The sequence below is a fragment of the Brachycentrus maculatus genome, unplaced genomic scaffold (genome assembly GCF_059751285.1).
Source record: "Brachycentrus maculatus isolate JH-2025_06_01 unplaced genomic scaffold, ASM5975128v1 h1tg000462l, whole genome shotgun sequence".
Taxonomy (NCBI): domain Eukaryota; kingdom Metazoa; phylum Arthropoda; class Insecta; order Trichoptera; family Brachycentridae; genus Brachycentrus; species Brachycentrus maculatus.
This window is the reverse complement of record NW_028281209.1, coordinates 393,395-408,723: the sequence shown is the minus strand read 5'-3', so window position 1 is coordinate 408,723 and position 15,329 is coordinate 393,395.

The window sequence follows — 15,329 nt, the reverse complement described above, 5'->3', positions numbered from 1 at the left end:
AGTCAAAACATAATATTACAAAATATTTATATTAGTGTTTTTACTTATTGTAATATTTCTTAAGTATAGTAAAATAACAAGTACAAAGTGTTTTCCAGATATATTTTATTTGACCTGTGAGCGAGTTTCGCTGATTCCGATATCATTAGACTGGTGGGAGGCTATACAATATTCTATGGTATATACGCATCAAGGCAGGGGCTTAGAATCATAATTTTATATAATTTTTATGAAAATATGGATTTAAATTGAGCGAATTAAAGAAGTGTTTTATAATCATAAATATAAATAATTTATGGTAAGGGTTTTGTGTTTGATTTCATATAATTTTATTAAAGAAATTGAATTTTTGTTTCCAGAATCAACCATATTTGAATTTACAAATGACAACAATTTACATACTACTATTTAACTTATACCATATTTTATTTTACCAGTGACTGGGTTTGGTCATTACAGAAATCATCAGACTGAACTGTATTGAATATAATAAAATAACAATAATATAGTTTTAACACGTATATTTCATTTGACCAGTGACCGGATTTCATCGTTACCGACATCACCAGATCAGTCCAGTCTGATGTCGGTACCGATAAAACCCGGTCACCGGTCAAATAAAATATGGCATATGTAAAAAACTATAGAGTTGTTTTTTTACTACTCATTATTATTCCAATAGATTGTTAATTTATTGTTAATAGTAAACAACCCTTGTTGTACATAATTAGCGAAAGAAAATAAAGGAAAAAAAAAGGTCACACTAACGACTGGTGAAGTGACTCATCTTGTGGTGTATGAAGTTATGGGTTCAATTTCCTTAACATCGCTCCGATTCTGATTATAGTGATTGAATTCGTCAACAGAACGTAATGGCGAACGTTCATGCCAAGGATTACCTGTTACATATAACACATTTGAGTGTACACAAATACGAGTAAGTATCACTCTGGTGCGCGTATTCCCAACTTCAATCTTCAAGCAATATCCTCCCATAATATCATTTCAAGGAGTTTCAAACATAAACACATACGTATCACAAGAAAGTATAGTAAAACCTCGATATAACTAACGGACGAATTGGGGGAAGGTGGAGGCCGTTACATAAAAATAGGTTTAAAAAAAATGTTAAAAATATTAACACTGTATTTAGATATAAATAAACAATACAAAACAAAATTAAAGTTCTATTCATTGTCTTCGGACACTGATCGTTAAGTGACGTTGCTGTTTGATATCGACGCGCTTACTTTGGGTAATCCTGCTTTGAAAAATGAATCAAGTTTTGTTTGCACTAAATTAATCTACATTTGACCGTTATATCCGAAATTGGTTATATCGAGGTGTTACTGAATTGTTTCAATATATATATGTGTATATATATATATATATATATATATATATATATATATATATATATATATATATATATATATATATATATATATATATATATATATATATATATAAATATATCTATGTATATATAAATATATTTTATATAAATAAATAAATATATATATATATATATATATATATATATATATATATATATATATATATATATAAACATGTAAATAATTTTTATATAAGTCACCCAGTGAAAGGATATTTCTGCCAGTGTCAAGTTTTATTTTTATTTACAAACAAAATATAAAAGAAAATAATAAAAACAGTTAATACAAAATTTCATAGTCTGAATGCGTTAAGCTTTATCATTTTAGAAATTATGCCCGCAATTCTAGAATAAGGTACAGAAAGAAGGGTGGATACTTGGGTGGGGAGTTAGATTCCTGCCCGTGTTAAGCTATTAAGAAAGTTTTCCTTCTCTGTTGTCAGCGGATACTGAAAGAAGTTTCAAAATGTAATCATTAAAAACTATTTTGTATTTTTATTCAAAATCTTGTTATTTGTAAAAAAAATACATATAAAATATATTTTATGCTGAGAAATGATTTTAATGAGACAGGTCCGTTATCCAGTATATAAATAAAACTGTAAATGTTCTCCTTATCATTCATCATTCACTTTGTGTAATACCACTTAAATACACTACTTCATAATTGTCGGATTCAGAAAAATCTTTCCATGATCACGTCAAATGTAGACTGATGAATAAAAGTTTCGGTGTATTTATACTGACTATAAATATTATTTTTTATTATAAATTATATTATTTTAAGAACTCAATTTTAATTTATGTATTAAATGTTAAATCTAAAACTGATTTTTTGGGTATTTTATATACAAGTTGTAAAGTTGTAAATAAAATACAACTTAGTTAACTCAAAAATCAGTCTTTCATTTAACATTCAATACATATACTTGGTTATTCTTAGTATTATTTTAGAAATGTTTTTATTGAAAAAAATTAAACACTTGTATAATGAGTTTTATATTTATTACACACGACTAGTTTCAAAAACAACACGTGTTCTTGAAACTAGTTGTGTGTAATAAAATTCATACTCATAAAGTGGTATAATACTCGTACAAGTGTTTAATTTTTTTAAAAATCAATATTTCATTCCTCAAAGTTTATGCCGAATGAATAAATAATAGAAATGTTATGTTGGATTAAGAAGAACATATGAGAAAATGTTAATTACTTTTTAAAATAAAACGACTTTGTTTTTAGAAAAGGGAGCAGAGGAAGACCGAGAAAAACATGGCACGATCAGGTATGCCAAACACTTGAAAGTGGTCAGGTTAGGAGTCGTAACAATCGGCGGGTATGTATGAGGAGATGCATGAACGTGGAAGAGGCGAATAATGTTTGCAAAGACAGAGTGGTGTGGCGTTCTATTCTCTCTGCCTACCCCTGCGGGGAAGTAGCGTGATGGTTAGTTAGTTAGTTAGTTAACTTTGTTTTAAACCATTTTTTTATTGATACATTTATCTCCAACCGCTTTCGACAAAAACCCTCTCATCATCTGGGTTAAACATGTAGATTTTTAATTAATCTAATAAATATTTTCCCATGGATCAAATTGAGATTAAACTAGATTCGAAGTTTTATAACTCGACAGAATGCGTAAAAACTCTCGAAATTACGTAAGAAAACTCTCACGTATGTGAAAAGAGTTTTACAAACGCTCTTTGGGCTGGTTATGACAGTTGTCAGCTTTACGAAGTTTTCCTCCGGCTGAACTTGAGAATATTTTGTTTAAAAATGTTTATCGCCGATTGTACTCTCGAAAAGCTCGTCATAGGGGTGGCACTCGCGGCCGAGGGAAAAGGAAGTAGACGCTTAGAAAAGCTTTTTCTCGAGCTTTGTTTAAGAAAAACCGGAATGGAGAAGAAAGCTCTTACAACGGGAAAACAAGCTGAAATTGTTTTCATCTCAGTTTACTAATTTATTTATTTATTTCTAGGATGTTGTTACAAACGCGTTAACTACGTTGTCTAGATAATTTTATTTTTACTTAGAGGTTGTTTATTTGTAACAACTTGATCTCTAATTTTAAAATCAGTCGTCTGCAATATATTGAAAAGGTCTCCGATTTTTTTTAAAGACATATGTTTTTATTTATTTTTACATTAAAAATTTTTATTTAATAAATTCATAAAATCTGGATTATCTCCAATTACAGGAGTTATTTTCATATTATTTTTTAACATCTCATCAAAGATGAAGAAGAATATGGAAGTCTGAGCATTTACGGGGCTGACTACCGTCATCGGCTGATTTAAGTGATCACTTTACACACGTGTAACATTCACCAATTTTACCCATTATTGACAACCACACTACTCAAATTCTTGGAAGTTCTATATATATGAACCAATTTGGAAACCTTGTTCTTGAATCACTAGAACTTCACTAGAGACATCTATTGGTGAGATATAAAGAAGCTTTTTACTAAGCAGAAACTCTTATATTAGTATGTGAGGTCTGAATCCGGGATTATAATCACACACATGAGAAACGCCAGAAAATACCATTTTCATGTAAATGCCCAGACTTCCATATTCTTCTTCATCTTTGATGAGATGTTAAAAAATAATATGTTAATAAATTCATTATTTTATAAATGCAAATTGTTTAGTTCTTCAAGGCACTCTTATAAATTAGCAGTGTTTAAGTACGGATATGAAACCCCGATGTCCGAATATATATGTCCGTGTAAGAAGATGGGCTTACGCGCTTATGACCAAAGGCTGGTTTAAGTGATCGCATTATCAACGTGTAACATTCATCATTCTACTCACGATTTACAACCACTCTACACAAAATTTTGGAACTTGTATATATATCTATATATATATATATATATATATATATATATATATATATATATATATATATATATATATATATATATATATATATATATATATATATATATGTAATAAAATAACTAGGTACCTACCTATACATTTTATTAAGTACTTACAAAAAGTACCTACATAAAACAGTTCTACCACCAGATGCCGCATGCGTCGCTCAGAATAAAACAAAAGACTTCCGATAATATTATTAACTGTCAGAATCAGATAGATAGATAGATAGATAGATATAAAATTATTATAAAGATAAATTAAGAATAAACTTTAATTACAAAGCAACACATTGTTTATTTTATTATTATACACCCACTTTACATATTATTTACACTTAATTTTCAAAAGGAAAATATTACCACGTTATAAAACGACAATTTTGTTAATTGGAAATGGATTATGAAACATTAGATGTATTAAAACAATTACTACAATATGTTCGGAGTGAGAGAGAAAAATTAGAAGATGATCAAAGAAAACGATTAGAAGATAATCAAAGAAGACGTGGAAATTTAAGAACTAGTGATAAAATTAAAAATAAAAATCATGTGAAAAAAATTTCTACAAAATATAAAATAAAATATACTCCAGAAAAGAAGAATTTCGAAGCAGATTGTGTGAGCAGGAATCCAGTATTAAAATCGAAGGAAAATGCAAATGAACAATTAAAAGTTGTAAATTTGGTTAAATTAGAAGATATTTTAAAAGATCAGAATAAAAATGAAGACATACAAATAACACAGAAACAGTGCTTGAAAATTGAAAATAAAAATAAAGTAGAAAAAACTTCTACGAAAGATAAAACAAAATATACTCCAGGAAAGAAGAATTTAGAAGTAGATTGTCTAAGCAGGAATCCAGTTTTAGAATCGAATGAAAATGCAGATGAACAATTAAAAGTTGTACATTTGGTTATATTAGAAGATACTTTAAGAGATCTGAATAAAAATGAAGGAATTCAAAAGAAAAAAACAAATGGATTGAAAAAAACTGTGTCTACTTTAAAAGGGTCAAGAAAAAAAAATACAAAAAAAAAGAAAGAAAAAAAAAAGAACGGAAAAAATAAAAAAAAAAAAGAAAGAAAGGAAAAAAAACAAGAAAGAAAAAAAAAGAAGGAAAAAAGAAAGAAAGAAAAAAAAAAAAAAAAAAAAAAACTTTATCACATCACTAAACTTATACCAGTCCCTTCACTACAAGGAGATGATCCGGAGGACGAGTGAAAATTTTACTATGAATTTTCTTCCCCAAGGGGGGAGATGTAATAAAATAACTAGGTACCTACCTATACATTTTATTAAGTACTTACAAAAAGTACCTACATAAAACAGTTCTACCACCAGATGCCGCATGCGTCGCTCAGAATAAAACAAAAGACTTGCGATAATATTATTAACTGTCAGAATCAGATAGATAGATAGATAGATAGATATAAAATTATTATAAAGATAAATTAAGAATAAACTTTAATTACAAAGCAACACATTGTTTATTTTATTATTATACACCCACTTTACATATTATTTACACTTAATTTTCAAAAGGAAAATATTACCACGTTATATATATATATATATATATATATATATATGTTATAATCTATACATTCTTTCATATGTGAGTTACATCATTCATGGTTGAGTTGAGCTAAAAAAACCCTCCTCAACTCAACCATAGATGCTGCCCAGAATTCACATATAAAAGAACGTGTCAATTAAAAATTTGAGTAATGTGGTTGTCAAAGAATGTCGAATGTTACATATGGATAAAGTGATCTTTTATACCAGCCTATGTTAGGTCATAAAACCTGTTAATACTTTGACATCCATATTCTTCATCTTTATTAAGATGTCAATTTTCATTTTTCATTATAAAGAAAATAATGGTTTTAAAAATTTAGTAGTTTTCGTGTGTTCTTGTATTTGTCTAAAAAAAGATATTGCTTGCATTTGCCAAAAAAGAGTTAAAGTTTAAAAGTAAAATCGCATCAATACTTTTTTTATTGAGTATACTAATATATTTAAAAAGTTTTCCATGAAATTATATTTCGTGTTTGATTTTTCGAATCGTACTGGCCTTGCTAATAATCTTTTTTTAAATTGAAGCTTAAATTTTTGAGCCACTGATTGTTTCAGCCGTTTTATTAAGATATAATAAGACATCTCATTGATATTTAAGCTAACAAAGCAGTTATTTTTTAATTTTCCGAAGTACTTCTTTAAGTCTTTAAACATGATTAATATGGAATCAGTGGAGGAAATCTTCGATGTAAATGAAATCCTCCTATTAAAGTATAATTGGAAAAGTTTGACGACGCTCTGAGTACTAAGAGGCTATAAATTAAATTCCCAGAGTCATCCAATTGCTTTGTTTGCTGAGGAAAAAAATATTACAAACAAGAATCAAATTAGAATACAATTTTAGGGAAGTATTACATATAAGCCTTTGAAACAGTGAAACAATATTTATTCGTATTATTCATATTTACACGTATATCTATAATATGTATATATAATACAGTAAACTCCCCTTTAACTTTGAGATTGGTACCGCGTTTATCAATGGAAATGTTAAAAGTATAATTTGAAAACAATTATTAATGTTTTAAAATTGTATTTTAATTTTCAATGACTCATTTCAGTATTTTCCGCTGATTAAAATGTAAAAATACAAAATTAAAAATTTAACACTTATAGCATTACCTCTGATAATGCGATACCTATTTCAACGTTATAGGGGGTTACTGTACAACAAAATAAATAAAAAATAAGCATAAGTAATAATAATAATAATAATATTTCATTACTTGATTCGGCAGTAACTTTGTGGTAAAATCTAGCCATTTGTAATTAATGTTTTACTTAGTAAATACCACTATTTCTTAAAATCTACTGTGACACGTGTTTCGATGCATTCCGCATCATCATACGGAGTTTGAAAATGATGCGGAATCCATTGAAACACGTGTCACAGTAGATTTTAAGAAAAAGTGGTATTTACTCAATAAAACATTAATTAAAAAATAATAATATTTCGTCTAATCACTTTATACGCGTATAACATTCACCGCTCTACACACGATTCTATACAATCACATTACTCAAAATTCGCAAGTTATATTTTTAGTTTATTTGACACTTTTTTTCACATGCGAGTTCTGGCATCGTCTATGGTTGAGGTAATTTTTATTTTTTATTTTTCAGACAGCTTTATGAAATGTCTGTAAAAAAATTTCCAAAGTATTTTACATACTACTAGACGCCTGAAAACATGATTGTTTATTTAATCAAACTTATAATTTGACCAGTTATGTCCAAATCTTTATTAACAAATCAGGGTTTGTCCACTTCAGAGTTATTTATATTAACATACATATCATGTACATGTATTAAATAATTATTCTGTCTATGTTGGAGCATCCACATCTCCTGACTTTGTTAAGTATTCCGAAAGAACTCACACAAGAAAATGCACTAAAAATATTGTATAATACAGTATTCTTAGTGCGTTTTCTTATGCGAGTTTGAAGCATCATCTGCTTGAGTCAGAATTGTCGAGAGTAGAGTAAGAGTCCTCTCCATATATGTATGAGATTTTTATCCCGATTCCTTGGGGACTTGCGTTTATATTCGTAAATATTATTCCCAACTTTCCTATGAAAGTAAATCTTGGTTTATTGTAATGATGACAAAGTATTATCGTGTTTATTATTATTTTTTTGGTGAAAGCCGAATTATTTCGACTAAGAAACCACTTATATTTAATGAGAACCATCCCCTAAATGGAGCTTACTTTAACATTATGAAGTGTCCTACGATTTGTCAGACTCAAAAATATTTCATTTATTTTGATAAATCTCCAGCTAATTGAGGTACTGAAGAAAATACTTTTTTTGGTAGTGACAAAAAGTTGTTTAGTATGAATTTTATGTCATAAGAATAGGATTCCCTCAACAATTATTGAACTCAACATTATTATTGAGATTTAAAATGTGGTTTAAATGGTGAACTTTATAAATTTTGTACATTCACCAGTATTTTTTTTTAGTAGTGTCCATCTAAGACTAAAATGGGAATATGGAATTAAAAACATTTACAGGGCTTGTAATAAATGATACGGAATACATCAAAACACGTATCATATTAGATTTTAAGAAAAAATGGTGTAAATACCAAGTAAAACTTAAATTAAAAATATGTATAAAAATATAAAAAAAACGTGACTGCCGAATCAATTATTGAGTTCATTTTTAATTCAGAAAATTTTGAATGCACAAAATTCAATATTTTTCATCATCTGTGTTGAAATATTAATAAAAAAATTCACTTTACAAATACAATTTACTTAAATCGTTATGATATTTGCAAATAAAATATTATTATAGTTAGTTTCTGGGTATCCTTAACCTAAGGCCATTAATTAAAAGATAACATATCACATATTTATTGCTCAGTAGAGGTAAGTACTTGTAATTATTGTGAGTAACAAACTGAGATTAATATCCGAGATATTCATAATACGCTTATTGTTAAGCTTTCATAAATCATGTATAACACTTTAATTCATACGGTTTGTCGGCCGAGCTTTTCGGTGTTTCTGAGGTACGGCCGAGAGCTTATCAGATTTGGGGTGCAATTTGCTAAGGCATTATTAAATTGGGTATCTCTGCATCTATTTTGAAATATGTGTATTGTGGGTGTACAGTTGAACGAATTTAATGAAATAAATTTCAGTGGTCAGAGTGGAAGGCTAACGTATTTGAACTCACTCGTTAAATTTAATAATTGAATTGTCTAGTTTGAATAATGTTTGTTTGAAACAAACAAATAATATCACAGAATATTGGTTTGGCGATAACTTTGTGGAAAAACATGATGAATTTAATATTAGAATAAAAACTTGTATGATAACAGTTTTTGGAGTATATTATTGTAAAAATTACTATTTTCGAGAACTCTCTTTTGAGAAGATGTTTTCATCAACAATTTATATTTTCTCCTGTTTATGAGATTGTTTATAGTTCTCGAAACTAGACTTGTTTATATTCATAAAAAAACTGTTTTTTACAAGTGTTTTGGTTTTAAATATATTTTATATCTGAGAAATTCTCTTTCAAAATTACAATTAAAATGCCAATTTTTTTTCATTACAATAATGGAATATTGCAGATTTTGATAATATTGAGTATCTTATTTAGGATTTTTGGTTTATAATTGTAGAAAAACTCGTAAAGGGAAGTTATTATGTAAAAAAAAATATTTTTTAATCGCTACTTTCTGCTATTTCATTGCTATTTTCTTTTTTAGTTCGGATTCTAAATAGTTTATAGGGAACAAACACCAATAATGATGTTATACACAAGTCAGTTTTTCACATACGAAAAACACACCAAACCCAAGACATAAAATGTCGAGCATTCTTCTAGTAAAATTAATATCCGTCAATAGTCTAGCTTTTGCTGGTGAGTTTTGCTAGTGGTATTTACTTAAAAAACTCAACATGGAGAAATTCCTTTTAAGGTTTAAAATTGGGTTATCAATTTTAAGTGTGAGTATAATTAACCAACCAATACGAGTATAATAAGCCATTTTAACATTTATTTTATTTGACCAGTGACCGGAATTTTTACCGGATGAAAATAATTAATAATAATAAAATTAAGTAAAAAGAATGTACTTAAAATTTCGGCAACATTTTAAATGGCAGATATGTTTAAATAGCCAAAGGTTTACTGGATCGTTTTTACTTTGTTTCAAAAACCCCATTTATTTATTTGGATTTTTTGATATTTTATGGATTTTTAAAAATTGCAACTGTGTATAAACTTAATATTTAACTTTATCTCAACGAAAAGAAGTTGCAAATATAACTTTCTCCCGATAGAAACTTACATCATTATATCAAAAATATTGCCTGGCAACCGATTCCTTTGAATCGATGTTCACAACAAAATCTCTTTCAAATATTTTTTTTATTACCAATAAAGTTACCAAATCATTATAATATTACAAAATGATCTACTTCTTCCCCCTTGCGAGATACAATTCCATATTTTCTTTAGAAAAAAAAGTCTTTTTCAAAATGATTTCGTTATAACTCTTTGTAGTTCTACCAACAGAAACGAAATACATGTTTTTTATTCATAAATATATTTTTTTATTCATGGATAAAATCTGTCATCTGAAATATATTAGTTCGTGATTTTGTAAATATGTCTTTTATAAAAATATTAATGAGTACACAGAAATGTAACATGGGATCATACTTTTTGGAGAAAAATGATTTTATTCCAACAAATATAATAATTTTTTTCTAATATTATTAATGGAAAGTTCAGTTTGAAAACGTGCTTAAAATGGAGTTTCAAAGAGCAATTCAATCTTTTATGATCTTTTTAATAATAATAATAAATAAATAATGATAAAACCCTTATCCACACCCGAATGGTGCATAGGGCATTGCTTCATATAAATGCAGTGTTATCTTAATCGTTTTACACATGAAGGAAAGGTGATCAGCCCTCCGCTTCAGGTACTAGTCCAGGGTAATATTGAATAAATATTACAGTGAAAAAATCACTTTTATTTATTTGCCCCCCCTTGGGAATCGAACCCGGGACCTCCAGAATGGTAGCCGAGCGTGCTGACCATTACACTACGGAGTCGGACGAAAAAATCTTTTTAATAACTAATCAAATATCTCCTTTATGTGTCTTGATCTTTTCAATTACTAATTAAATATCTTATTTGTATATCAAAAATCACGTTAATTGATCTCCATTTTTTTATATCTAATTAGTAATCGTATTGGAGTTTCAAAAAGAACCTTTATTTATCATGATCTTTTCAATTACTATTAAATACTTAAAAAATGTCTTATTATAGTTTTTTTTGTAACTACATCCAGTTGGTAGAATTCAATTTTGAATTGTTGGGTAATATGTCCAAAATTAAACACGGCTATTGGATTGAATTCTACTTTTATTTACATATTTATGATAATTTTATTAAGACATCATCAAACACTCGTGTGTTTGATAATGTCTTAATAAGACGGAACGCGTTGTATATTATCATGTATCGCTCACTCCTTTCAAGAACGTCATAAATCAAAAATCGTCAATTTCCAGTTGTGCATGTTTTCAGAATGCCCAAAAAATGTACTACATTCCAGCAAAAGAGGCATATTTTTTACTTAATATTTACCCGGTACAGGGCAAAAAATGTTGTATTTGCATTTTGAAGAAAAGGTATTGTTTAATTATTTTTTTAAATAAACTAAATATTTTTCAAATGGAGAAAAAACCTTCAAGTTTTACCCAAAAAGATCAGTTGCACAGTAAAAAGTTCAATAAGTGGCTTGATATTTATTTTTAATACATTGTGTTATATTTTTGAACTTTAAAAACGTTCTCCTGAAAAATTAAGTTTTTTGATTTATGACGTTCTTGAAAGGAGTGAGCGATATATGTAAATAAAAGTAGAATTTAATCCAATAACCGTGTTTAATTTTGGATATATGTATTACCCAACAAGTCTTAGAAGAGTTCCAGAAAGTGTAGACGTTCTGTAAATATCTCAATCCCATTCAAATAAAACTGTATTTCATGTATTTTGTGAGCCAATCGTGTCACTTTATTTGAATCGGTAAATAAATATGGGAGGAAGAAAAAGATCGGACTGTTCAGATTTCAACTGGCAGAAATTCAAACAGTTCGTGTCGTCATCAAATGTGACATCGATATTTGTTTAAAAAAAAAAACAAAGTCTCCATCACGAATCTAGCGATCTCTATAATAGTGTACATGTTAGGTTGAGTTGAAATGCGGAAACAAAATGGGACACGTTTGCTATTATGGGAAATATATCAACATGATGCGCAAAAGGAAATGTAAAATGTAGCTTTGAATATAAAAATAAAACAATTGTATAAAACCACTTTTGAATTAATTAATGCAAGCATGGCTTGTTTCCAGAATAACAGATATTCTCTTAAACAGGTGAAAATACAAACAGAGTTTAAGAATAAAGCTGTTTTAACCTGGTTATGAGAACATCTGTAGTTTTCGAAACTAGTCATGTTTACACAAAAAATCATAGAAGTGGTTTAAAACAGGTGTTTTGTTTTAAATCATAATTTTATTCCTAATTGGTAAATGACTTTATGGTGTTTTTCGATTAGAGCATTTCGCTTATGAAAAAAAAGGAATTAATATAGTTGATTTTTGTTTTTTGTAATTACAAGGAGAATCTTCAAAAAACACATTTTATAATTGTTAAAAAGTTGGTATTATGATATTATGAACAAGTTGCTTTCCTTTGATCTTTTCATGAATGCTATCGTTTACAAGTTGAGTTAATTTAATTTTGTATTGTAAGAGTACTAAAATACATATATATGATTGGTCATACATACATATGCGAAAATTCAATGTAATTAGATGCAAGTTAAATTGAGAGGCTTTCAGCCAAGTATCGTCATAAAAATCTAACTAATACATTTTGTCTTTGAAAATACATGAGGTTTCTATGATATTCCTGGATTCCTAGTACAAACTTTTGTCGAAACGTAACGTTTATTGGAAATTTTGTGCGTGTACCAAAAATACAAAAGGAACAAATGATTGATGAAAAATTTGATGAAAATGTATATTGAATGATACTGTTCAATGAATCATAAATTTCAATTGTTTTTATTTGACTCTTTCAACATTCAATATGATCATGTATATACATTTTTTGGCTTGACTAAGCGGTGGATGCAATGCTTGGCTATATTTTGTTTGTAACTACAAAGTAAAGAAAAAAATAGCCATGGTACAAGAAAATTACACGAAAGTTACACCGCATGTGTTTGAAAATGATGCGGAATGCATCGAAACACGTGTCACAGTAGATATTAAGAAATAGTGGTATTTACTAAGTAAAACATCAATTAAAAATGGATGGAATTTACCACAAAGTGACTGCCGAATCAATTAATGAAATTAGTAAATATATATTGGTTAGTTTAACTGTTATTATCCATAATAATATTATTAATGATTACATCCATAATTTTGATACCGTTATTTTATGTTTTCAATACTCTTATTACATGAATTGATGTTTATGAAGTGTTTATTGTAAGGGATTGTTAATATTTATCAATCCTTAATGAGACTTCCGCCTTTGTCATTGTACTAACGATTAATTGCTTGTTTCGAAGCAGGCGGAAATATTAATATTAATTTTAGTGACAAGTCTTGCTGAAGATTCTGCTTAAAGACTCTATTGAGTCTATTTAGGGGATTTAATTAGACATGAGCGATCGAATTAAAATCCGAATCAAATAACCAGTTCTTTAAAACAAGTCGGTTTTTCGATTCAATCACTTAAATATTCGAATCAGTGCACATATTTGTTTTGGTATTTCTAGATTCTGATATTTTAAAATTTGTCATTAAAACCTAACTAACTACAAACTAACCATCACGCCGCTTCCCCGTAGAGGTAGGCAGAGAGAATAGAACGCCACATCACTCTGTCTTTGCGAAAATTCTTCCCCTCTTCCACGTTCTTGCATCTCCTTATCCATACCCACCAATTATTTCGACTCATAACCTTCAAGTATTTGGCGTACCTGATCGTGACAAGTTTTTTTTCGGTCTTCCTCTGCTCTATTTTCCAAATGCATTCGCCTCATAAATTTGTTTTACCATTCTTTTCTCACTCATTCGTTCACATGTCCAAACCATCTCAACACACCTTTCTTTATTTGATCGATAATGTATTTTCTATACTTATCTTTGTATTCCTTCTTTGTTTCACTACTCGAACATCTATCATACATAGTTTTGCCGCACATTCTTCTGAGAGATCGCATTTTGACTGCATTCAATCTACTTTTATCTTTCTTTGCCATTAAAACATAAGCTGGAATAAAACATAAAGTGAGAAAAAATAACGAATATCATTTCAATTGGGTAACTGTTACTGTTTCGGCAACAGTTGCTTGTTATTCACATCTCTACGATGAAGACTACGTACAAGTATAATGGGACACAAGGGAAACATAATATTATTGAGGATTCCAGCCTTACTTTCTTAGAATTAATATAATATGTAAGCATGAATTTTGGTTGATTGATATATTAAGTAGATATTATAATCTTTATAAAATAAAACAACTTTGTTTTAACCACTTTTTTAGTCATATTTTCATATGGTGTACGGAGTGTGTGGAAGTTTTCGGTATCATAAGGGAAGGGTAATTAACTATAACCTAACTATGAGTATTTTAATGTTTTAGAATTTAGTACATAAACCCTGATAATGACTGATAATGGTTCTTGTCGAAACCGGTTGGTTAAAGTGTACCAATAAAAGTGGTTAAAACAAAGCTGTTTTATTTTATAAAGTTTATAAAATGTGCCACAAAGAATCTGCGAAAAACATTCAAGAAATGATTTTATAATAATTAAAATTTACTTTGAAAAAAAAAAAATTAACCAACCCTCATGTCATTTCCCCTCAGGGGTAGGCCGAGAGAATAGAACGCAACACCAATCCGTCTTTGGAAACCATCTTCCTTCCACATTTACGTATCTCCTCATACATACATCCCGATTTTTCCAATTTCTGACCTGACCACGTCCAAGTATTTGAAATACTTAATCATGCCAAGTTTTCGTCGGTCTTTTTCTATTTCTATTTCCCACTGAATTTGCGTCATAAATTTGTTTTACTGTTTTTTCTTCACTCATTTGTTTTACACGTCCAAATCATCTCAATACACCTTTTTAGTATTCCATGGATACTAATTTATCGGTAAGTATAATATAAAATAGTTTGTACTTACCAAATAAACATTTTTTTTTATTTCCAATTTTATTACTATGCAACAACATTCATCTCTTTCAAAAGCTATGGCATTGGATTTGTCAACATTTATCAGCAAATCACTTTCCTTGCACATAGTATACACTTACAACATTTTAAGTGTGTCCAAATACTTGTTCACAAATCTGGATTATCTCCAATTACAGGAGTTATTTTTCATATCATTTT